This window comes from Heptranchias perlo, chromosome 15 (genome assembly GCF_035084215.1).
Source record: "Heptranchias perlo isolate sHepPer1 chromosome 15, sHepPer1.hap1, whole genome shotgun sequence".
NCBI lineage: Eukaryota > Metazoa > Chordata > Chondrichthyes > Hexanchiformes > Hexanchidae > Heptranchias > Heptranchias perlo.
In genome coordinates, this window is record NC_090339.1 from 2,192,267 (window position 1) to 2,217,758 (window position 25,492).

A 25,492-nucleotide genomic window follows, 5' to 3' on the forward strand; every position below is an offset into this window, starting at 1 on the left:
ATCACGAGTGGCTCGCACAATTAAAGGAAGCCTGCACCTCTTAAAGGGGAGGTGCACTGCGGCTGTAAGAAGTGGTGGGAGTGGTTTGAGAAGTGATTCCTGGGCTGTGATATTTTGAAGAATGGCTGGGCCTGCGAGGAGGGGACTAAGGTTCTCTGATGATGCACTAGAGGCCTTTGTGGAAGAGGTGGAGAGAAGGAGGGGCATCCTATACCAGCAGGGGGGCAAAAGGGCCTCCAGACAAATGCTCCCAAGGCAGTGGGAGGAGGTAGTGGAGGAGATAAATGCCAGGAGCATAGTGCTAAGAACATGGATGCAGTGCAGGAAGAAGTTCAATGATTTGACACGAGTGGTCAAGGTGAGTGAGTTCAAGTTTCAAGTGGCCTATCGTGCCTCCTGCACCACGAGCTGCACCCACTGCTCAATTCACAACACCCCCCATCACTCACCGACCAACAATCTCTTTCAATCACTATTCAACCTGTCAAATCAGACGCTTCATCTCACCCTCACACATTACCACTGTTGCAAGCGTTACACCCACAACTCACAGGCCACACGCACTGGCAGCTATTCAACCACGACAGCCACGTCACCCAAACATCTCACTGACACACGTCCCTCTTTCTTGCAGGAGAAGGTTGCACAGCTGCAGGAAAGAACTGGAGGAGGACATGCACGCCAACACGTCCTCACCCCCATGGAGGAGACAGTGCTGGTGATCATTGGGTGGGTCATCGCTGCGGCCGTGGCCATTAGCGGTGCTGGCGGTATCGACGATGAGAGTCTCGGTATACCTAATCCTCCTTCTCACTCCCCACTTCGACATCAGCCCCCAATCTTTTCTGATTCACGTGCCACAGATGGTATAAGCACGCACGTCTTACTTTCTCCTCTCCCCGCACCACAACTCAACTCGTGTCCTTTTGTCATTTCAAATACTCAAGAACTGGAACCTGCCCAGTCAGAGGAGGCAGAGGGAGATGACAGTGATGATGCTGACACACCATGACTCAATCTGACACTTGCAGCCACTCGCTCAGAGACTGACACTACGTGTTTTTTTTGTTCGTTCATGGGATGTGGGAGTCGCTGGCGAGGCTGGCATGTATTACCCATCCCTAATTGCCCTTGAGAAGGTGGTGGTGAGCTGCCTTCTTCAACCGCTGCAGTCCGTGTGGTGAAGGTTCTCCCACAGTGCTGTTAGGAAGGGAGTTCCAGGATTTTGACCCAGCAACAATGAAGGAACGGCGATATATTTCCAAGTCGGGATGGTGTGTGACTTGGAGGAGAACGTGCAGGTGGTGTTGTTCCCATGTGCCTGCTGCTCTTGTCCTTCTAGGTGGTAGAGGTCACGAGCTTGAGAGGTGCTGTCGAAGAAGCCTTGGCGAGTTGCTGCAGTGCATCCTGTGGATGGTACACACTGCATCCACAGTGAGCCAATGGTGAAGGAAATGAACGTTTAGGGTGGTGGATGGGGTGCAAATCAAGTGGGCTGCTTTGTCCTGGATGGTGTCGAGCTTCTTGAGTGTTGTTGGAGCTGCACTCATCCAGGCAAGTGGAGAGTATTCCATCACACTCCTGCTCTTGTAGCTTCAGTATTTATATGGCTGGTCCAGTTAAGTTTCTGGTCAATGGTAACCCACAGGATGTTGATGGTGGGGGATTCGGCGATGGTAATGCCGTTGAGTGTCAAGGGGAGGTGGTTAGACTATCTCTTGTTGGAGATGGTCATTGCCTGGCACTTGTCTGGCGCGAATGTTACTTGCCACTTATGAACCCAAGCCTGGATGTTGTCCAGGTCTTGCTGCATGCGGGCTCGGACTGCTTCATTATCTGAGGAGTTGCGAATGGAACTGAACACATTGGCAGGATGTGACTAGTGGAGTCCCGCAGGGATCTGTCTTCGGGTCTCAATTATTCACAATATTTATTAACAACTTAGATGAAGGCATAGAAAGTCTCATATCTAAGTTTGCCGATGACACAAAGATTGGTGGCATTGTAAGCAGTGCAGATGCAAACATAAAATTACAAAGGGATATTGATAGAACAGGGTACTTTCTAAATGGTAAAAAGTTAAAAACAGTGGATGTCCAAAGGGACTTAGGGGTTCAGGTACATAGATCATTGAAGTGTCATGATCAGGTACAGAAAATAATCAATAAGGCTAAAGGAATGCTGACCTTTATATCTAGAGGACTGGAGTACAAGGGGGCAGAAGTTATGCTGCAGCTATACAAAACCCTGGTGAGCACACTGCCCTGAGGAGCTCCTGCAGCAATGTCCTGGGTCTGAGATGATTGGCCTGGAGTACTGTGAGCAGTTCTGGGCACCGCACCTTCGGAAGGACATATTGGCCTTGGAGGGAGTGCAGCGTAGGTTTACTAGAATGATACCCGGACTTCAAGGGTTAAGTAACAAGGAGAGATTACACAAATTGGGGTTGTATTCCCTCGAGTTTAGAACGTTAAGAGGTGATCTGTTCGAAGTTTATAAGATATTAAGGGGAACAGATAGGATGGATAGAGATAAACTATTTCCACTGGTTGGGGATTCTTGGAGTAGGTGGCACAGTCTAAAAAATAGAGCCAGACCTTTCAGGAGTGAGATTAGAAAACATTTCTACACACAAAGGGAGGCAGAAGTTTGGAACTCTCTTCTGCTCAATTGCAAAATTTAAATCTGAGATAGATAGCTTTTTAGCAACCAAATGTTTTCAGAGAAATGGACCAAACGCAGGTATATGGAGTTAGATCACAGATCAGCCATGATCTTATCAAAGGGCAGAGCAGGCACAAGGGGCTGAATGGCCGACTCCTGTTCCTATGTTCCTATGTTCCTATCAAGCAGCACTTACTCATCAATAACCTGCTCACAGAAGCTCAGTTTGGATTACGCCAGGACCACTCGGCTCCAGACCTCATTACAGCCTTGGTCGAAACATGGACAAAAGAGCTGAATTCCAGAGGTGAGGTGAGAGTGACTGCCCTTGACATCAAGGTAGCATTTGACCGAGTGTGGCACCAAGGAGCCCTTGTAAAATTGAAGTCAATGGGTATCAGGGGGAAAACTCTCCAGTGGCTGGAGTCATACCCAGCACAAAGGAAGATGGTAGTGGTTGTTGGAGGCCAATCATCTCAGACCCAAGAGAGTGCTGCAGGAGCTCCTCAGGGCAGTGTGCTAGGCCCAACCATCTTCAGCTGCTTCATCAATGACCTTCCCTCCATCATAAGGTCAGAAATGAGGATGTTCCCTGATTGTGCAATGTTCAGTTCCATTCGCAACCCCTCAGATAATGAAGCAGTCCATGCCGGCATGCAGCAAGTCCTGGACAATATCCAGGCTTGGGCTGATAAGTGGCAAGTCACATTCGCGCCAGACAAGTGCCAGGCAATGACCATCTCCAACAAGAGAGAGTCTAACCACCTCCCCCTGACATTCAACGACATTACCATCGTCGAATCCCCCACCATCAACATCCTGGGGGTCACCATTGACCAAAAACTTAACTGGACCAGCCACATAAATACTGTGGCTACAAAAGCAGGTCAGAGGCTGAGTATTCTGTGGCGAGTGACTCACCTCCAGACTCCCCAAAGCCTTTCTACCATCGACAAGGCACAAGTCAGGAGGGTGATGGAATACTCTCCACTTGCCTGGATGAGTGCAGCTCCAACAACACTCAAGAAGCTCGACACCATCCAGGACAAAGCAGCCCATTTAATTGGCACCCCATCCACCACCCTAAACATTCACTCCCTTCACCACCAGCAGCACCGTGGCTGCAGTGTGTACCATCCACAGGATGCACTGCAGCAACTCGCCAAGGCTTCTTCAATAGCACCTCCCAAACCCGCGACCTCTACCACGTAGAAGGACAAGGGCAGCAGGCACATGGGAACAACACCATCTGCAAGTTCCCCTCCAAGTCACACACCATCCTGACTTGGAAATATATCGTTGTTCCTTCATCGTCACCGGGTCAAAATCCTGGAACTCCCTACCTAACAGCACTGTGGGAGAACCTTCACCATACAAACTGCAGCGGTTCAAGAAGGCGGCTCACCACCACCTTCTCAAGGGCAATTAGGGATGGGCAATAAATGCTGGTCTCGCCAGCGACGCCCACATCCCATGAACGAATTTAAAAAAACCTGCAGCTGTGTTTTACGTGTGCGATGTCTGATCTCTGTTCAGACTCCGTGCTGACAGCAGACGGTTATTTTTAGCAAATTACAGGCACCAGCTACCTTTAAGAGATTTGAAGAGACATTCTCACTTTAAGAGATTAGGGCTCCCCCTGCTGATGGAAAGTGCACATTTCCTTGAATCGTTGTGCAAGGCCTGGATTTCAATGCAGATTGACGGTGAGGACTGAGGGCAGACGAAGTTCTCGTCCTGCCTGCGCAGGGGCCATTGGGCGTGGGTTAATAGTGGATCACGCCACCTACGCCCAATAATAGGCCCTGTCGAATTTTCCCCGCACCATATCTAGTCCAGGTCACAAGGGGTGGAATTGTTACACCCACGGGTCACATTTTCATACAATGAGATCGGGGGCAGAGTGAGTGATAAAAGGAAGGGGCTCAGACCAGTTACACAGTGACTGATTCCACTGAACCTTAGAAAGTATTAATGGCAGATCGAATTTGTAACAAATAATAATGAAGGAGAGAGGGAAGGGAGGAAATGGCTGACAATGATGGGCAAGTATCCCCACAGACGTCCCTCTCATTAAAGATTAACTGTAATTCTGGACAAATCCATAGAGTATGATCCATCAATATAAATATATATTCAGTTTGTTGTTTCATTTCTTTGTCTTTACCTGCAGTGTTTCCTTGAAGGATGAGAGTCTATTTGTGATAAAGATACAGGTGCCTAACACGGTCAACACCTTGATCCACAGTGACTGGTGCTGCTCCTTCTGTTTCTCACCTGCACAGGTAAAACTGGGAATACAGCCTGGAACAGAGACTTTATTATGATTGGACAGATTGTCAACAAGAATCAAACAGGGAACAACCTCAATTGTTGCTGGTGGATTCTATCATGGAATCAGACTCTAAATCCTCTAAATACAAGTTAGTTGCTGGTTTGTCCCTTCAGGCTGCTGGTTAACCTGCTTTTGGTTATTTTCTGCCTTCTACAGCTGATTTCTGCCAACACGTTTTTGCTGGTGTTGCATTGTTTTGGGTTTGCCTTATAAACAATTTCAGTACAGTTATGGGTGGTCTGATAGGTCTGCCTTTGGGGCTGGAGGAGGAGGGGGAGCAGCAATGAAGACAGGAGAGAGCGGGAGCAGCTGGGAGATGAGGGAGGAGGGGGGCACTGCGCAGGAGGCCGTACCCACAGAGGGTCTCCAGGGAGCACTTCTTCTACATGAACCTCACTGAGGAACAATGTCTCAGGTACCTTCGTTTCACCAAGGAGACTGTCAGTGAGCTATATCACCTGCTGCAGTCACAACTCGAGCCTCGAACCAGGACATGGACAGCCCTGCCTGTGTCTGTCAAGGTCACCGTGGCCCTTAACTTTTATACCATGGACTCCGTCCAGGTTACAGCAGGTGACACCAGCGACATCTCCCAGTTTGCAGACCAGTGCTGTATCAGAGAGGTCACTGAGGTTTCTACACCAGGAGGAACACCGACATCTCCTTCCTCATGGACAGAGCGAAGCAGGACGAGAGAGCACTGGGCTGTGGAACATTGCAGGCTTCCCCAGGGGGTAAAGTGCCACAGACAGCACCCACATTGCCTTGTGTGGTCCCCAGATCCAGCCTGGCATCTTTATCAATTGAAAGGGATTCCACTCCCTCAACGTACAGCTGGTTTGTGACCACAGACAGCACATTATGCAGCTCTGTGCCCCGTATCCTGGCAGCAGTCATGATTCATTCATCCTGCACCAGTCCTCTGTGTTGCCTTTATTCCAGCCAGGTCGGGGAGTTACAGGCTGAATATTGGGCACAAGGGATATCCCCTCCTGATATGGCTCATGACTCCTATCAGGAACCCGGGCACAGATGCAGAGGTGGCCTACACAGAGAGCCATGCTGCCTCCAGAGACATCATCGAGCAGACAGTCGGTGTGATCAAGCAACGCTCCTGCTGCCTGGACCGTTCTGGAGGAGCTGTGCAGTGCAGTCCTGAGCGAGTAGCCAGATTTATGTTTGTCTGGTGCACAACTTTGCCATCATGAGAGGGACCAGCGTTTCTCACCACCTGGGCAGCTTCAAGAGGAGCAGGAGGAGGAGGAGGAGAAACATCGAACGCCAGTGCCCCCACCTCTCAGTGCTCTCAGAGCAGCTCATCCCGCTTTGTGTCCCATCTCAGACGATTACATCTTGTTCCCTATTCCCGATCTGTGTCCCATCTCAGACGATTACATCTTGTTCCCTATTCCCGATCTGTGTCCCATCTCAGACGATTACATCTTGTTCCCTATTCCCACTCTGTGTCCCATCTCAGACGATTACATCTTGTTCCCTATTCCCGATCTGTGTCCCATCTCAGACGATTACATCTTGTTCCCTATTCCCGATCTGTGTCCCATCTCAGACGATTACATCTTGTTCCCTATTCCCACTCTGTGTCCCATCTCAGACGATTACATCTTGTTCCCTATTCCTGCTCTGTGTCCCATCTCAGACTATTACATCTTGTTCCCTATTCCCACTCTGTGTCCCATCTCAGACTATTACATCTTGTTCCCTGTTCCCACTCTGTGTCCCATCTCAGACGATTACATCTTGTTCCCTATTCCTGCTCTGTGTCCCATCTCAGACTATTACATCTTGTTCCCTATTCCTGCTCTGTGTCCCATCTCAGACTATTACATCTTGTTCCCTATTCCCACTCTGTGTCCCATCTCAGACGATTACATCTTGTTCCCTATTCCCGCTCTGTGTCCCATCTCAGACTATTACATCTTGTTCCCTATTCCTGCTCTGTGTCCCATCTCAGACCCTGTGCACCACACTCTCTGGACCCTGGGTTTCAGGATTATGATGACTCCAGTTATTAAAGGAATTGAACAGCACACAGACATTCAACATACCTGTTACCTGAGACCTGTTACTGGTCCCACCAGCGAGACAGGGGTCGAGACGGAGGTATTACAAACGTGTCGTTCCTTCACTGCCTGCAATCTCTGTTTCTCTTCAGGTTCTGGATGTGTTTAAAACACAAACTCCTGTTGGTCCAAATGGCCTGTTTCTATGTAAAATTCAGATGTTTTCATGAGGGCTCAGCAGCTGCAAGTGGTTTCAGTGGAAATGAAACTGAAACTGCAGGAAATGTCAAAGGTCGGGCCTTTTACGGGAATGGGGAGGGGTGTGTAACAAGGGGGCAGGGAGTGGGAATTACTCTCTCTCGAGGTGGAGATACAGTCAATACAGAGACAGCAACAGAACAACTCACTGCAAACATTTCACAACCTTCACTGGGGGCTGAGCTTCAGATACTTTTACTGATAACAGAACAGGTTGAGCAGTGACTGGGAATCTGAATTCAGTTTTTGTCTGTTTTTGTTTATCACCCGGGCAACAGGTCATTCAGTGAATGAGGTTGTATCAGAACCTTCTGATCTGGTCCATAGTCTCAGAGCTGTGGTCAGCCTTGGCTCAGTGGCAGCAGTCTCACCTTATGTTACACAACACCAGACGAGCTCAGTATCTCTGCTGCCTTCAGACCGACTGCTGAACTGTGCTGGAAGTGGTTTAACGGCCTCACGAGGTTGGGTTCAGTACGTGAAGTCACGAGTACCCACGCTCACCCTGAGAGAATGCTGGAAACGTGACTCACCTCCGTACGGTCCACGTCCTCACCGTGTAAAGAGATGGACGTGATATTCACCAAGGAACCTGATGACCACACTCCTTTCCCACCATTCCACCCTGTGTTATCCCAGTGCCTGACACAAGGCTGTAGAGTTAGATTCAAGAGAGAACAGATTACTGCACAGCCTGTACCTGAAAGCATTCTCCCCATGGAATGTCTGCAGACTCCTGGCTGGAATTAAATGTTGTGTTAATCAGGGGCCTTTCTCAATCTGCAGGGAAAGTTCCCACAATCAGGGGTTCAAACAAATGTTGTCGGAGAGGAAGTGAAACCATCTCACCACATGGACGAGGAGGAAGCTCTTCAATTCCTCGGGAGACACAGCGGTGGGGAGGGGGGTAGACACACGAGGGGAGGGGGTGGGTGGGAGACACACTAGGGGAGGGGGTGGGAGACACACGGGGGAGGGGGTGGGAGACACATCGGGGAAGGGGGTGGGAGACACACGAGGGGAGGGAGTGGGAAACACACGGGGGAGGGGGTGGGAGACACATCGGGGGAGGGGGTGGGAGACACACGGGGGAGGGGGTGGGAGACACATCGGGGGAGGGGGTGGGAGACACATCAGGGGAGAGGGTGGGAGACACATCGGGGGAGAGGGTGGGAGACACACCAGGGGAGGGTGTGGGAGACACACTGAGGGAAGTGGGTGGGAGACACACTGGGGGGAGCGGGTAGGAGACACAGCGGGGGAGGGGGCGGGGAGACACACCGGGGGAGGATGTGGGGAGACACAGCGTGGGGTGGGAGACACACCAGGAGAGGGGGTGGGGAGATGGGGAAGGTGGAGGTGAGCTGTGATGAACAGACTGGTAATGGAAGAGATCGTTCTCAGTACAGTCAGTTGTTGCACTCTCCCGACATTCACCTAAATTTTAAGTCTCCTTTTATTGCTCAGTTACTTCTTCAAAGTCACATATATGAGTGGCCACCCTTCAAAAGTCTTCCCTTTGTTACCCTCCTCGGTGATGCTCAGCCTGATGACTGGTCTGAAGAGCAGGCCGGCAGCTCCAGAGCGAGGACCCACTCCCCTCACTCACCAATTCTGTCACGGCACCTTACCAATTGAAGCAGCAGCCCACCTTGGTCCTATAATATAACACATGGTGATGCACTGAGCACCAGTGAGGTGGAGGAGCTGGGAGGGAAGGAGGGGCAGTCAGCTGTGTCTCACCGGGGGAGGGGGAGAAATGACTGCCTTGGGCTGAGGATTTTGATTGCAGGATCCCAGTGCCTGAGAGTAAAATGATCCTGGAGTATTGAACTCATGAGCTGCTGAGTCTGTTTCCGTGAATGTGCGAGGGGATCACACTCCATGCTTCATGCAGCTTGGTCGCGGTCTGGTGCTTTCAAGTTTGAAGCCATTGAAGGTGTGAGTGAGACAATGGCTTTCCATTGTAAGTTCCAACTGTGATGTGTGTCCAATGGGTATTAATGGTCAGCAATGAACGAGCTGTAACGTGTGTGGTCATTGCATGGGTCAGCAGGAAATGAGTAACAGGTTGCCCAGCAACACATTGTGGAATGGATACATGGGCCATGAATCTGGGAACTGGTCTCATTGGGTAATGACCTTGGAAACTTACTTAAGGGCATCTCCCCCTGTTCCCAGGTCTTGCAGGTAGTGCAAGCTGCATTGGTCATGGCCGCCTCCTCCAGACAGGCCTGCAGCACTTCTGTGCCCTGGGGAACCTGCCCTGGAGTGGAAAATGGGGCATTCCTCTTCCTTCTGTAACTATTGTACCAGTCACAGGTCTCTTCACTCAACATTTTGTCCCCAAAAGCTTTGGGAGAGGCTCAAGTGTGAACCAAAATATTTACAACCTTTTAAAGGGCTAACATATTTTTTGCCCCATCGGCAGCCACTTCCCTTTAAGTTGCTGCATCCCTTTATAGTTTCCCATCATTCCTTGTCATGAACCCTTTAAGATCTCCGACAAGTGATTTCCTTTCTCCCTCTGGTGATCACCCAGTGCCAGGCCCTAGTTCGCTGGGACCCACCACCTTCATTAAAATGAGACCGACTCGGGAAGTCCCAGTGAGACCAGCGCTCATCGAACTGATCAAATCCGAGTCCAGCTTTAGTCACCTCTCATCGGCCCCGTTATTGGACCTGAAATTCAGCCCCAATCATCACAATAACAGGTCCAAAGCACTATGATTTAAACCAATCACGACAAACGTTTCATCCCCACTTCTGGTCATTGTGTCAGGTGAATTGAAATAGTATTTTTCAATCTGTAAACAGCAGACCAGGTCCTCATGTAGGGATTATGGGACGATGTCTCACAATCCAGTAGTGCTGAAATATATCAGAGTGTAAAGTGTGTGACACGTGTTGGGTGGGGTAGAAACCCAGGTGGGAGAGTAGAAAGAGAAGGCTCGGTGGGTGGGGGATTATAACTGACTGCACTGGGGACCCGTTAAAATCCTCAGGCCCACTCTGGAATGGGCACTGACAGTGAGACTGGGCTTTTCCATTGCGAAAACACAGAGAATATTACAGACGATGGGAGAAATTGAATAGGATCTGGGTTTATATCCGGGCGTGTTCTTTTGTTAATTTGTTTCGAATGGCAATTATGCCAATTAATTTATTTAACCTGCAATCCACAGCCTGAGCACAGGAGTCAGTGCAGCACGGGTGGGATTACCACTAAACACTGAGCTACCGGAGAGACATCATGAACTGGACAGGACACAATTCAATGTGATGCTCATGACCACTTTATTTCACTGATTCTCCCATTCCAGGAAACTCCAATGGTCAACATTATCTCTGAAAACATAAAAGAAATGGAAATTCAGAATTACAGTCACCTTGACTGGGTTCCATAGCATTACATTAGGAACATAGGAAGGCCATTCAGCCCCTTGAACCTGTCCAGCCATTCAATTACATCATGGTTAATCTGCAGTTTAACTCAATTTATCTGCCTTGGTTCCTTAAACACAGCAATTGGCACCATACTATTGGATTATAATGCAAATGGTTTTATACTATTTGAATACCATTGACTCAACTCCATGAGATTTTCCTGCAATTACCTCAATAACATTGGATTAAACTGCAATTGGCTCAATCCGATTGAATTATACTGCAATTGACACGATACTATTGGGTAATACTGTAATTAACTCAATACGATTGGATTATACTGCAATTGGCTGCATACTATTGGATTAGACTGCATTGACTCTATACAATTGGATTATACAGCAATTGACTCTATACAATTGGATTATACAGCAATTGACTCTATACAATTGGATTATACAGCAATTGACTCTGTGCTATTGGATAATACTGCAATTGACTCTATACAATTGGATTATACTGCAATTGACTCTATACAATTGGATTATACTGCAATTGACTCTATATATTGGATTATACAGCAATTTACTCTATACTATCATCTTATACTGAAATTGAGTCTATACTATTAGATTATACTGCAATTGACTCTATACTATTAGATTATACTGCAATTAACTCTGTAATATTAAATTATACTGCAATTGACTCGATACTATTGGATTATACTGCAATTGACTCGATACGATTGCATTATACTGCAATTAGTTCAATACTATTAGATTATAATGCAATTAGCGCAATACAATTGGATTACACTGCAATTGGCTCAACACTATTGGATCATACTGCAATTACCTCAATAACATTGGATTAAACTGCAATTGGCTCAATCCTATTGAATTATACTGCAATTGACACGATACTATTGGGTAATACTGTAATTAACTCAATACGATTGGATTATACTGCAATTGGCTGCATACTATTGGATTAGACTGCAATTGACTCGATACAATTGGATTATCCTGCAATTTACTCTGTACCATTGGACGACACTGAAATTGACTCGAAAGTATTAGATTATACTGCAATTGACTCTATACTATTGGATTACACAGCAATTGACTCTATACTATTGGATTATACTGTAATTGACTCTATACAATTTGATGATACTGCAATTGACTCTATACTATTGGATTATATTGCAATTAACTCTATACTATTAGATTATACTGCAATTGACTCTATATATTGGATTATACAGCAATTTACTCGATACTATCATCTTATACTGCAATTGACTCTATACTATTTGATTACACTGCAATTGACTCCATACTATTAGATTATACTGCAATTGACTCCATACTATTAGATTATACTGCAATTGACTCTATACTATTGGATTATTCTGCAATTGACTCTATACTATTGGATTATTCTGCAATTGACTCTATACTACTAGATTACACTGCAATTGACTCAATACTATTGGATTATACTGCAATTGACTCGAAACTATTGGATTATACCGCAATTGACTATAGACTATTGGATGATACTGCAATTAACTCTATATTATTGGATTATACTGCATTGAGTCTATACGATTGGAATATACTGAAATTGAATCCATAGTCTTGGATTATACTGCAATTGGCACTATGTTATTAGATTATACTGCAATTAAATCTATACTATTGGATTATACAGCAATTAACTCATACAATTGCATTATACTGCAATTGAATCAATACTGTTAGATTACACAACAATTGACCCGAGAATATTGGATTATACAGCACTTGACTCTGTAATATTGGATTATACTGCAACTGACTCTATACTATTGGATTACACTGCAATTGACTCTATACTATTGGATTATACTTCAATTGATTCTATACTATTAGATTATACTGCAATTGACTCTGGACAATTGGATGATACTGCAATTGACTCTATACTATTGGATTATACTGTAATTGACTCCATACTATTAGGTTATACTGCAATGAACTCTGTAATATTAAATTATACTGCAATTGACTCGATATATTGGATTATACTGCAATTTACTCTATACTATCAGTTTATACTGCAATTGACTCGATACCATTTGACAATCCTGCAATTGACTCTATACTATTGCATTATACTGCAATTGACTCTATGCTATTGCATTATACTGCAATTGACTCTGTACTGTTAGATTTTATAGCAATTGACTATATACCATTGGATTATATGACAATTGACTCTACACCATTGGATTGTACTGCAATTGACTCTATGCTATTGGATTATACTGCAATTGACTCGATAGGATTGGATTTTACTGCAATTGACTCTATACTATCAGATTACACTGCAATTGACTCTATAATATTAGATTTTACTGCAATTGACTCTATACTATTGGATTATACTGCAATTGACTCTATACTGTTAGATTGTACTGCAATTGACTCTATACTATTGGATTACACTGCAATTGACTCTATACTATTGGATTATACTTCAATTGATTCTATACTATTAGATTATACTGCAATTGACTCTGGACAATTGGATGATACTGCAATTGACTCTATACTATTGGATTATACTGTAATTGACTCCATACTATTAGGTTATACTGCAATGAACTCTGTAATATTAAATTATACTGCAATTGACTCGATATATTGGATTATACTGCAATTTACTCTATACTATCAGTTTATACTGCAATTGACTCGATACCATTTGACAATCCTGCAATTGACTCTATACTATTGGATTATTCTGCAATTGACTATACTACTAGATTACACTGCAATTGACTCAATACTATTATATTATACTGCAATTGACTCGAAACTATTGGATTACACCGCAATTGACTATAGACTATTGGATGATACTGCAATTAACTCTATATTATTGGATTATACTGCATTGAGTCTATACGATTAGAGAATACTGCAATTGAATCCATAGAGTTGGATTATACTGCAATTGGCACTGTGTTATTGGGTTATACTGCAATTGACTCTATAATGTTGGATTATACTGCAATTAAATCTATACTATTGGATTATACAGCAATAAACTCATACTATTGCATTATACTGCAATTGACTCTATCCTATTGGATTATACTGTAATTGACTCTGTACTGTTAGATTATACAGCAATTGGCTCTATACTTTTGGATTATAGTGCAATTGAATCTATACAATTGCATTATACTGCAATTGACTCTATGCTATTGCATTATAATGCAATTGACCCAGTACTGGTAGATTTTACAGTAATTGACTCTATACCATTGAATTATACTGCAATTGACTCGATACTATTGGATAATATTGCAATTGACTAGATTAATGGATTATACAGCAATTGACTCTATACTGTTAGAATATACTGCAATTGTCTCTATACGATTGGATTATATTGTAATTGACTCGAAACGATTGGATTATACTGCAATTGACACTAGACTATTGGATTATATTGTAATTGACTCGAAACGATTGGATTATACTGCAATTGACACTAGACTATTCGATTATACTGCAATTGCGTCCATACTATTGGATTATACTGCAATTGCGTCCATACTATTGGATTATACTGCAATTGACTCTATACTATTGGATTATATTTTCATTGACTCTATACTATTGGATTATACTGCAATCGACTCTATACCATTGGATTATACTGTAATTGATTCTATACTATTAGATTATATTGCATTTGACTCTATAATATTCGATTATAATGCAATTGACTCGATAGGATTGGATTTTACTGCAATTGACTCGAAACAATTGGATTATACTGCAATTGACACTAGACTATTGGATTATACTGCAATTGGCTCTATACTATTAGATTATACTGCAATTGACTCTATAATATTCGATAAAAATGCAATTGACTCGATAGGATTGGATTTTACTGCAATTGACTCTACACTATCAGATTACACTGCAATTGACTCTGTAGTATGAAATTATACTGCAATTGACTCTATACTATTACATTATATTGCAATTGACTCTATACTGTTAGATTATACGCAATTGACTCCATACTATTGGATTATACTGCAATTGACTCTATGCAATTGCATTATACTCCTATTGCATCTATATTATTAGATTATACTGCAATTGACACTATCCTATTGGATTATACTGTAATTGACTCTATACATTTGGATTATACTGCAATCGACTCTATACAGGAGGATTATACTGTAATTGACTCTATAATATTACATTATATTGCAATCGACGCTATACTATTGCATTATATTGCAATTGACTCGAGACAATTTGATTATACTGCAACTGACTCTGTATTATTGGATTATACTGCAATTGACTCCATACTATTGGATTATACTGCAATTGACTCGATAACATTGGATTATACTGCAATTGACTCGATAACATTGGATTATACTGCAATTGACTCAATATTATTGAATTATACTGCAATTGACTCTATACTATTAGATAATATTGCAATTGACTGGATTAATGGATTATACTGCAATTGACTCCATGCTGTTAGATTAGACTGCAATTGACACTGGACTATTGGATTATACTGCAATTGACTCTATACAATTGGATTATACTGCAATTGACTCTGTACTATTAGATTATACTGCAATTGACTATAATATTCGATAAAAATGCAATTGACTCAATAGGATTGGATTTTACTGCAATTGACTCTACACTATCAGATTACACTGCAATTGACTCAATAATATGAGATTATACTGCAATTGACTCTATACTATTGGATTATGCTGCAATTGACTCTATACTATTACATTATATTGCAATTGACTCTATACTGTTAGATTATACAGCAATTGACTCTATACTATTGCATTATACTCCAATTGCATCTATATTATTAGATTATACTGCAATTGACACTATCCTATTGGATTAGACTGTAATTGACTCTATACATTTGGATTATACTGCAATCGACTCTATACCGGAGGATTATACTGTAATTGACTCTATACTGTTAGATTATACTGCAATTGACTCTATAATATTACATTATATTGCAATCGATGCCATACTATTGGATTACACAGCAATTGAATCTATACCATTGGATTATACTGCAATTAAGTCTATACTATTGGATTATACTGCAATTGACTCTATACTATTGGATTATACTGTAATTGACTCTATACTATTGGATTATACTGTAATTGACTCTTGACTCTGAGATGAAACAGCAATTGACTCTAAACTATTGGATGATAGTTCAATTGACTCTGTACTGTTGAATTATACTGCAATTGACTCTGTACTGTTAGATTATGCAGCAATTGACTCAATACTATTGGATTATAGTGCAATTGTCTCTGTACTATTGCATTATACTGCAATTGACTCTGTTATTGGATTATAGTGCAATTGAATCTATAATATTGGATGATACTGCAATTGGCACTATATTATTGGATTATACTGCAATTGACTCTATACTGTTGGATGAAACTGCAATTGACTCCATACTATTGGATTATACTGCAATTGACTCTATGCTGTTGGATTATACAGCAATTAACTCTATATTATTAGATTAAACTGCAATTGACTCTATACTATTGGATTATACTGCAATTGACTCGATACTATTGGATTATACTGTAATTGACTCTGTACTGTTAGATTATGCAGCAATTGACTCAATACTATTGGATTATAGTGCAATTGTCTCTGTACTATTGCATTATACTGCAATTGACTCTGTTATTGGATTATAGTGCAATTGAATCTATAATATTGGATGATACTGCAATTGGCACTATATTATTGGGTTATACCGCAATTGACTCTACAATATTGGATTATACTGTAATTGACTCTGTACTGTTAGATTATACAGCAATTGACTCTATACTATTGGATTACACACCGATTGACTCTATATTATTGGATTATACTGCAATTGAATAAACAATATTAGATTATACTGCAATTGACTCTAGAACATTACATTATACTGCAATGGACTCTATACTATTGGATTATACTGCAACTGACTCTGCATTATTGATGATACTGCAACTGACTCTATGCTATTGGATTACACTGCAATTGACTCTATGATATTGCATTATAATGCAATTGACTCTATACCGTTGGATTATACTGCAATTGAATCTATACCATTGGATAATATTGCAATTGACTCAAAACGATTGGATTATACTGCAATTGACACTATACTATTAGATTATACAGTAATTGACTCTATACTATTGGATTACACTGCAATTGACTCTATACTATTAGATTATACTGTAATTGACTCTATACTATTGGATTATATTGCAATCGACTCCACACCATTGGATTATACTGTAATTGATTCTATACTATTAGAATATACTGCAGTTGACTCTATGCTATTAGATTTTAATGCAATTGACTTTATACTATTGGATTAAGCTGCAATTGAATCTGTACTGTTAGATTATACAGCAATTGACTCTATACGATTGGATTATACTGCAAATGATTCGATACTTTACATTATACTGCAATTGATTCCATACTGTTAGATTATACAGCAATTGACTCAAGACAATTGGATTATATTGCAATTGACTCGAAACGATTGGATTATACTGAATTGACACTAGACTATTGGATTATATTGTAATTGACTCGAAACGATTGGATTATACTGCAATTGACACTGTACTGTTAAATTATACTGCAATTGACTCGAGACAATTCGATTATACTGCAACTGACTCTATACCATTGGATTATACTTCAATTGACTCTATAATATTAGATTATACTGCAATTGACTCTATACTATTGGATTATACTGTAATTGACTTTGTACTGTTAGATTATACAGCAATTGACTCGATACTATTGGATTACTCACCAATTGACGATATTATTGGATTATACTGCAATTGGCACTATATTATTGGATTATACTGCAATTGACCAAACAATATTAGATTAAACTGCAATTGACTCCAAACGATTGAATTTTACTGGAATTGACTCGATATTATTGGATTATACTGGATTGAGTCTAAACTATTGGATAATATTGCAATTGACTCTATACTGTTAGAATATACTGCAATTGAATGTATACTGTTGGAATATACTGCAATTGACTCTATACTATTGGATTATGCTGCAATCGACTCTATATTATTGGATTATACTGATATTGCCTCTATAGGTTGGATTATACTGTAATTGCCTCTATATTATAGGATTATAATGCAATTGACTCGATACTATTGGATATTACTGTAATTGACTCTATACTGTTGGATTATACTGGAATTGACTCTTTCCTGTTGCATTATACTGCAATTAACTCTATACTATGAGATTATACTGCAATTGACTCAATGATATTGGATTATACTGTAATTGACTCTATAAATTTGGATTAGACTGCAATCGACTCTATACCAGAGGATTATACTGTAATTGACTCGATACTATTAGATTATACTGCAATTGACTCTAGAACATTACATTATACTGCAATGGACTCTTTACGATTGGATGATACTGCAACTGACTCTATGCTATTGGATTATACTGCAATTGACTCTATGATATTGCATTATAATGCAATTGACTCTGCACTGTTAGATTATACAGTAATTGACTCTATACCATTGGATTATACTGCAATTGACTCTATACTATTGGATAATATTGCAATTGACTCGAAACGATTGGATTATACTGCAATTGACACTATACTATTGGATTACACTGCAATTGACTCTATACTATTAGATTATACTGCAATTGACTCTATACTATTGGATAATATTGCAATTGACTCGAAACGATTGGATTATACTGCAATTGACACTATACTATTGGATTACACTGCAATTGACTCTATACTATTGGATTATACTGTAATTGACTCTATACTATTGGATTATACTGCAATTGACTCTATACTATTGGATTATACTGTAATTGACTCTATACTATTGGATTATACTGTAATTGACTCTATACTATTGGATTATACTGCAATCGACTCCACACCATTGGATTATACTGTAATTGATTCTATACTATTAGAATATACTGCAGTTGACTCTATAATATTAGATTTTAATGCAATTGACTCGATAGGATTGGATTTTACTGCAATTGACTCCATACGATCAGATTACACTGCAATTGACTCTATAATATTAAATTAGACTGCAATTGACTTTATACTAGTGGATTAAGCTGCAATTGAATCTGTACTGTTAGATTATACAGCAATTGACTCTATACTATTGGATTATACTGCCATTGACTCTATACTATTGGATTATACTGCAATTGACTCGATACTTTACGTTATATTGCAATTGACTCCATACTGTTAGATTATACAGCAATTGACTCGAGACAATGGGATTATATTGCAATTGACTCGAAACGATTGGATTATACTGCATTTGACACTAAACTATTGGATTATACTGCAATCGACTCTATACTATCGCATTATACTGCAATTGACTCTGCATTGTTAGATTATACAGCAATTGACTCGATACTATTGGATTATACAGCACTTGACTCTATACTATTGGATTATACTGTAATTGACTTTGGACTCTTAGATTATATATCAATCGACTCTAAACTATTGTATGATACTGCAATTGACTCTATACTGTTAGATTATACAGCAATTGACTCAATACTATTGGATTACAGTGCAATTGACTCTATTCTATTCGATTATAATGCAATCGTCTCTACGCTATTGCATTAAACTGCAATTGACTCTGTTATTGGATTATAGTGCAATTGAATCTACAACATTGGATGTTACTGCAATTGGCACTATATTATTGGATTATACCACAATTGACTCTCTAATATTAGATTATACTGCAATTGACTCCCTACTATTAGATTATACTGCGATTGGCTCTATACTATTGAATTATTCTGCAATTGACTCTGTACTATTGCATTATGCTGCAATTGACTCCATATTATTTGATTTTACTGCAATTGACTCCATACGACTGGATTATACTGCAATTGACTCCATACTATTGGATTATATTGTAATTGACTCTGTACTGTTTGATTATACAGCAATCGACTCTATACCATTGGATTATACAGCAATTGACTCAATATTATTGGATTATACTGCATTAAGTCTGAACTATTGGATAATATTGCAATTGACTCTATACTATTGGATTATACTGCAATTGACTCTACACTATTGGATTATACAGCAATTGACTCTATACTATTGGATTATACAGCAATTGATTCTATACTATTGCATTACACTGCAAATGACTCAAAACTATTGGATTATACTGCAATTGAATCTATACTGATAGAATATACATCAATTGACTCTATACTGTTGCATTATAATGTAATTGACTCGATATTATTAGATTATACTGCAATTGACTCTATACTATTGGATTATGCTACAATCGACTCTATATTATTGGATTATACTGCAATTGCCTCCTTACGATTGGATTGTACTGTAATTGCATCCATATTATAGGATTATAATGCAATTGACTCGATACTTTTGGATATTACTCTAATTGACTCTATATAAGAACATAAGAACATAAGAAATAGGAGCAGCAGTAGGCCAATCGGCCCTTTGAGCCTGCTCCACCATTTAATAAGATCATGGCTGATCTGATCCTAACTTCAAATCTAAATTCATGTCCAATTTCCTGCCCGCTCCACGTAACCCCTAATTCCCTTTACGTCCAGGAAACTGTCTATTTCTGTTTTAAATTTATTCAATGATGTAGCTTCCACAGCTTCCTGGGGCAGCAAATTCCACAGACCTACCACCCTCTGAGTGCAGAAGTTTCTCCTCATCTCAGTTTTGAAACAGCAGCCCCTTATTCTAAGATTATGCCCCCTCGTTCTAGTTTCACCCATCCTTGGGAACATCCTCACCGCATCCACCCGATCAAGCCCCTTCATAATCTGATATGTTTCAATAAGATCGCCTCTCATTCTTCTGAACTCCAATGAGTGGAGTCCCAATCTACTCAACCTCTCCTCATACGTCCGCCCCCTCAACCCCGGGATTAACCGAGTGAACCTTCTTTGTACTGCCTCGAGAGCAAGTATGTCTTTTCTTAAGTATGGACACCAAAACTGTATGCAGTATTCCAGGTGCGGTCTCACCAATACCTTATATAACTGCAGCAATACCTCCCTGTTTTTATATTCTATCCCCCTAGCAATAAAAGCCAACATTCCGTTGGTCTTCTTGATCACCTGCTGCACCTGCATACTAACCTTTTGATTTTCTTGCACTCAGACCCCCAGATCCCTTTGTACTGCAGTACTTTCCAGTCTCTTGCCATCAAGATAATAACTTGCTCTCTGATTTTTCCTGCCAAAGTGCATAACCTCACATTTTCCAATATTTTATTGCATCTGCCAAATCTCCGCCCACTCACCCAGCCTGTCTATATCCCCTTGTAGGTTTTTTTATGTCCTCCTCACTCTCTACTTTCCCTCCCATCTTTGTATCATCTGCAAACTTTGATATGTTACACTCGGTCACCTCCTCCAAATCGTTAATATAGATTGTAAAGAGTTGGGGACCCAGCACCGACCCCTGCGGAACACCACTGGCTACTGGTTGCCAGTCCGAGAATGAACCATTTATCCCAACTCTCTGCTTCCTGTTAGATAACCAATCCTCCACCCATGCCAGAATATTACCCCCAACCCAGTGATTCTTTATCTTGAGCAATAATCTTTTATGTGGCACATTGTCGAATGCCTTCTGGAAGTCTAAATACACTACGTCCACTGGTTCCCCTTTATCCACCCTGTACGTTATGTCCTCAAAGAACTCAAGCAAATTTGTCAGACATGACTTCCCCTTCGTAAAGCCATGCTGACTTTGTCCTATTAAATTATGTTTATCCAAATGTTCTGCTACTGTCTCCTTAATAATAGACTCCAAAATTTTACCCATTACAGATGTTAGGCTAACTGGTCTATAATTTCCAGCCTTCTGCCTACTACCCTTTTTAAATAAGGGTGTTACATTAGCAGTTTTCCAATCTGCCGGGACCTTTGCCGAGTCCAGAGAATTTTGGAAAATTATTACCAAAGCATCCACAAGCCCTACTGCCACTTCCCTCAAGACCCTAGGATGTAAGCCATCAGGTCCAGGGGATTTATCCGCCTTGAGTCCCATTAATTTACTGAGTACCAATTCCTTAGTGATTTTAATCGTATTTAGCTCCTCCCCCCCTGGAGCCCCCTGTTTGTCCAGTGTTGGGATATTCTTAGTGTCCTCTACCGTAAAGACCGAAACAAAATATTTGTTCAGCATTTTTGCCATCTCCATGTTTCCCACCATTAATTTCCAGGTCTCATCCTCTAAGGGGCCTACGTTTGCCTTAGCCACCCTTTTTCTTTTTGTATAACTATCGAATCTCTTGCTGTCTGTTTTTATATTTTTACTAATTTATTTTCATAATCTATCTTCCCTTTCTTAATCAATCCTTTAGTTACTTTTTGCTGTCTTTTGAAGACTTCCCAATCTTCTATCCTCCCTCTAAGTTTGGCTACCAGATATGTCCTTGTTTTTAGTCGGATACTATCCTTAATTTCTATACTTAGCCACGGATGACTGTCATTTCTTTCACACCCTTTTTTCCTCAGTGGAATATATATTTTTTGAAAGTTGTAAAATAACTCCTTAAATGAACACCACTACTCATGTACCGTCTTACCCTTTAATCTATTTTCCCAGTCCACTTTGATCAATTCCGCTCTCATACCATCATAATCTCCTTTATTCAAGCTCAGTACGCTTGTTTGAGAACCAACCTTCTCACCCTCTAATTGGATATGGAATGTAACCATGTTATGGTCACTCATTCCAAGGGGATCCTGAACTAGGACATTATTAATTAATCCTGGCTCATTACACAGGACCAGGTCCAAGGTTGCCTGCCCCCTTGTAGGATCAGTTACATACTGCTCAAGAAATCCATCCCTAATACACTCAATAAACTCTTCCTCAAGGCTGCCCTGCTCAATTTGATTTGTCCAGTTAATATGATAGTTAAAATCCCCCATAATTATAGCTGTTCCCTTATTACATGCCCCGACTATTTCCTGATTAATACTTCTTCCAGCAGAGTTGCAACTATTAGGACGCCTATATACTGCGCCCATGAGTGGTTTTTTCCACTTATTATTCCTTATCTCTACCCAAACTGTTTCATTATCCTGATCCTTTGTCCCAATATCATTTCTCTGTATTACAGTGATTCCTTCCCTTATTAACATAGCCACCCCACCTCCCCTTCCTTCCTGCCTGTCCTTCCTGATTGTTAAATACCCTGGGATATTTATACGATTGGATTATACTGGAATTGACTCTGTACTGTTGCATTATACTGCAATTAACTCTATACTATTAGATTATACTGCAATTGACTCTGTAATATTTGATTATACTGCAATTGACTCTATACATTTGGATTATCCTGCAATCGACTCTATACCAGAGGATTATACTGCAATTGACTCTGTACTATTAGATTATACTGCAATTGACTCTATAATATTACATTATACTGCAATTGACGCTATACTATTGAATTATACTGCAATTGACTCTATGATATTGCATTCGACTGCAATTGACTGTATACTATTGAATTATGCAGCAATTGACTCTGTTCTGTTAGATTATACAGCTATTTACTCTGTACTATTGCATTATACTGCAATTGACTCTATGCTATTGCATTATACCGCAATTGACTCTGTATTGTTAGATTTGACAGCAATTGACTCTATACTTTTGGATTACACTATAATTGACTCTATGCTATTGGATTGTACTGCAATTGACTCGATAACATTGAATTATACTGCAATTGACTCTATACTATTGGACAATATTGCATTTGACTAAATTAATGGATTATACTACAATTGACTCTATATTGTTGGATTGAACTGCAATTGACTCTATACTATTGGATTATATTGTAATTGACTCGAAACGATTGGATTCTCCTGCAATTGACACTAGACTATTGGATTATACTGCAATTGAGTCTATACTTATGGATTATACTACAATTGAATCTATACTATTAGATTACACTGCAATTGACTCCATACCATTGGATTATACTGCAATTGACTCTGCATTGTTAGATTACACAGCAATTTACTCTATATTATTGGATTATACAGCACTTGACTCTATACTAATGGATTATACTGTAATTGACTCTGGACTCTTAGATAATACAGCAATTGACTCTAAACTATTGGATGATACTGCAATTGACACTATACTATTGTATTATACTGCAATAGACTCTTTCCTGTTAGATTATACAGCAATTGACTCAATACTATTGGATTATAGTGCAATTGACTCTATTCTATTCGATTATAATGCAATTGTCTCTATACTGTTGCATTGTACCGCAATTGACTCTGTTATTGGATTATAGTGCAATTGAATCTATAATATTGGATGATACTGCAATTGGCACTATATTATTGGTTTATTCTGCAATTGACTCTATACTATTGGATTATACAGCAATTAACTCTATACTATTGGATTATACTGCAATTGACTCTTTACTATTGGATTATACTGCAATTCACTCTGTACTATTGCATTAAACTGCAATTGACTCTATATTATTAGATTATACTGCAATTGACTCTATACTATTGGATTATACTGCAATTGACTCCATACCATTGGATTATACTGTAATTGACTCTGTACTGTTAGATTATACAGCAATTGACTCCATCCCATTGGATTATACTGCAATTGACTCTATGCTATTGCATTATACTTCAATTGACGCTTTCCTGTTCGATTATACTGCAATCGACTCTATACCATTGGATTTTACTGCAATTGACTCTTTCCCATTGGATTATACTGCAATTGACTCTACACCATTGGATTATACTGCAATTGACTCTATACTATTGGATTATACTGCAATTGACCCTCTTCTATTGGACTATACTGCAATTGGCACTGTATTATTGGGTTTTACTGCAATTGACTCGAAAATAGTGGAATATACTGCAATTGACTCCATACGATTGAATTATACTGCAATTGACTCTAGATTAATGGATTATACTGCATTGAGTCTAAACTATTGGATAATATTGCAATTGACTCTGTACTGTTCAAATATACTACAATTGAATGTATACTGTTGGATTGTACTGCAATTGGCTCTGTAATATTGGATTATACTGCAATTGACTCTATAATATTAGATTAGAATGGAATTGTCTCTATACTATTGGATTATACTGCAATTGGCACGATATTATTGGGTTATACTGCAATCGACTCGACAATATTAGACTATACTGCAATTGACTTTATACTATTGGATTATACAGCAATTAACTCTATACCAATGGATTATACTGCAATTGACTCTGTACTGTTGGATTATACTGCAATTGACTCTGCATTGTTAGATTACACAGCAATTTACTCTATATTATTGGATTATACAGCACTTGACTCTATACTATTGGATTATACTGTAATTGACTCTGGACTCTTAGATAATACAGCAATTGACTCTAAACTATTGGATGATACTGCAATTGACACTATACTATTACATTATACTGCAATTGACTCTTTCCTGTTAGATTATACAGCAATTGACTCAATACTATTGGATTATATTGCAATTGACTCTATTCTATTCGATTATAAT

At 40.2% G+C, this 25,492-nt stretch overlaps 1 protein-coding gene across 1 annotated transcript in view; it reads right to left on the bottom strand.

The window, feature by feature from the left end:
• LOC137332833 (interferon-inducible GTPase 5-like) overlaps positions 1-25,492 on the bottom strand; it is a 79,542-nt gene that overhangs the window by 19,670 nt on the left and 34,380 nt on the right. The window contains exons 3-4 of the mRNA XM_067996765.1: positions 7,066-7,175; positions 4,832-4,968 (exon numbers count right to left, since the gene is read on the bottom strand). The gene's annotated coding sequence lies outside the window, so the exon portion shown is untranslated. The remainder of the gene's footprint in view (positions 1-4,831; positions 4,969-7,065; positions 7,176-25,492) is intronic.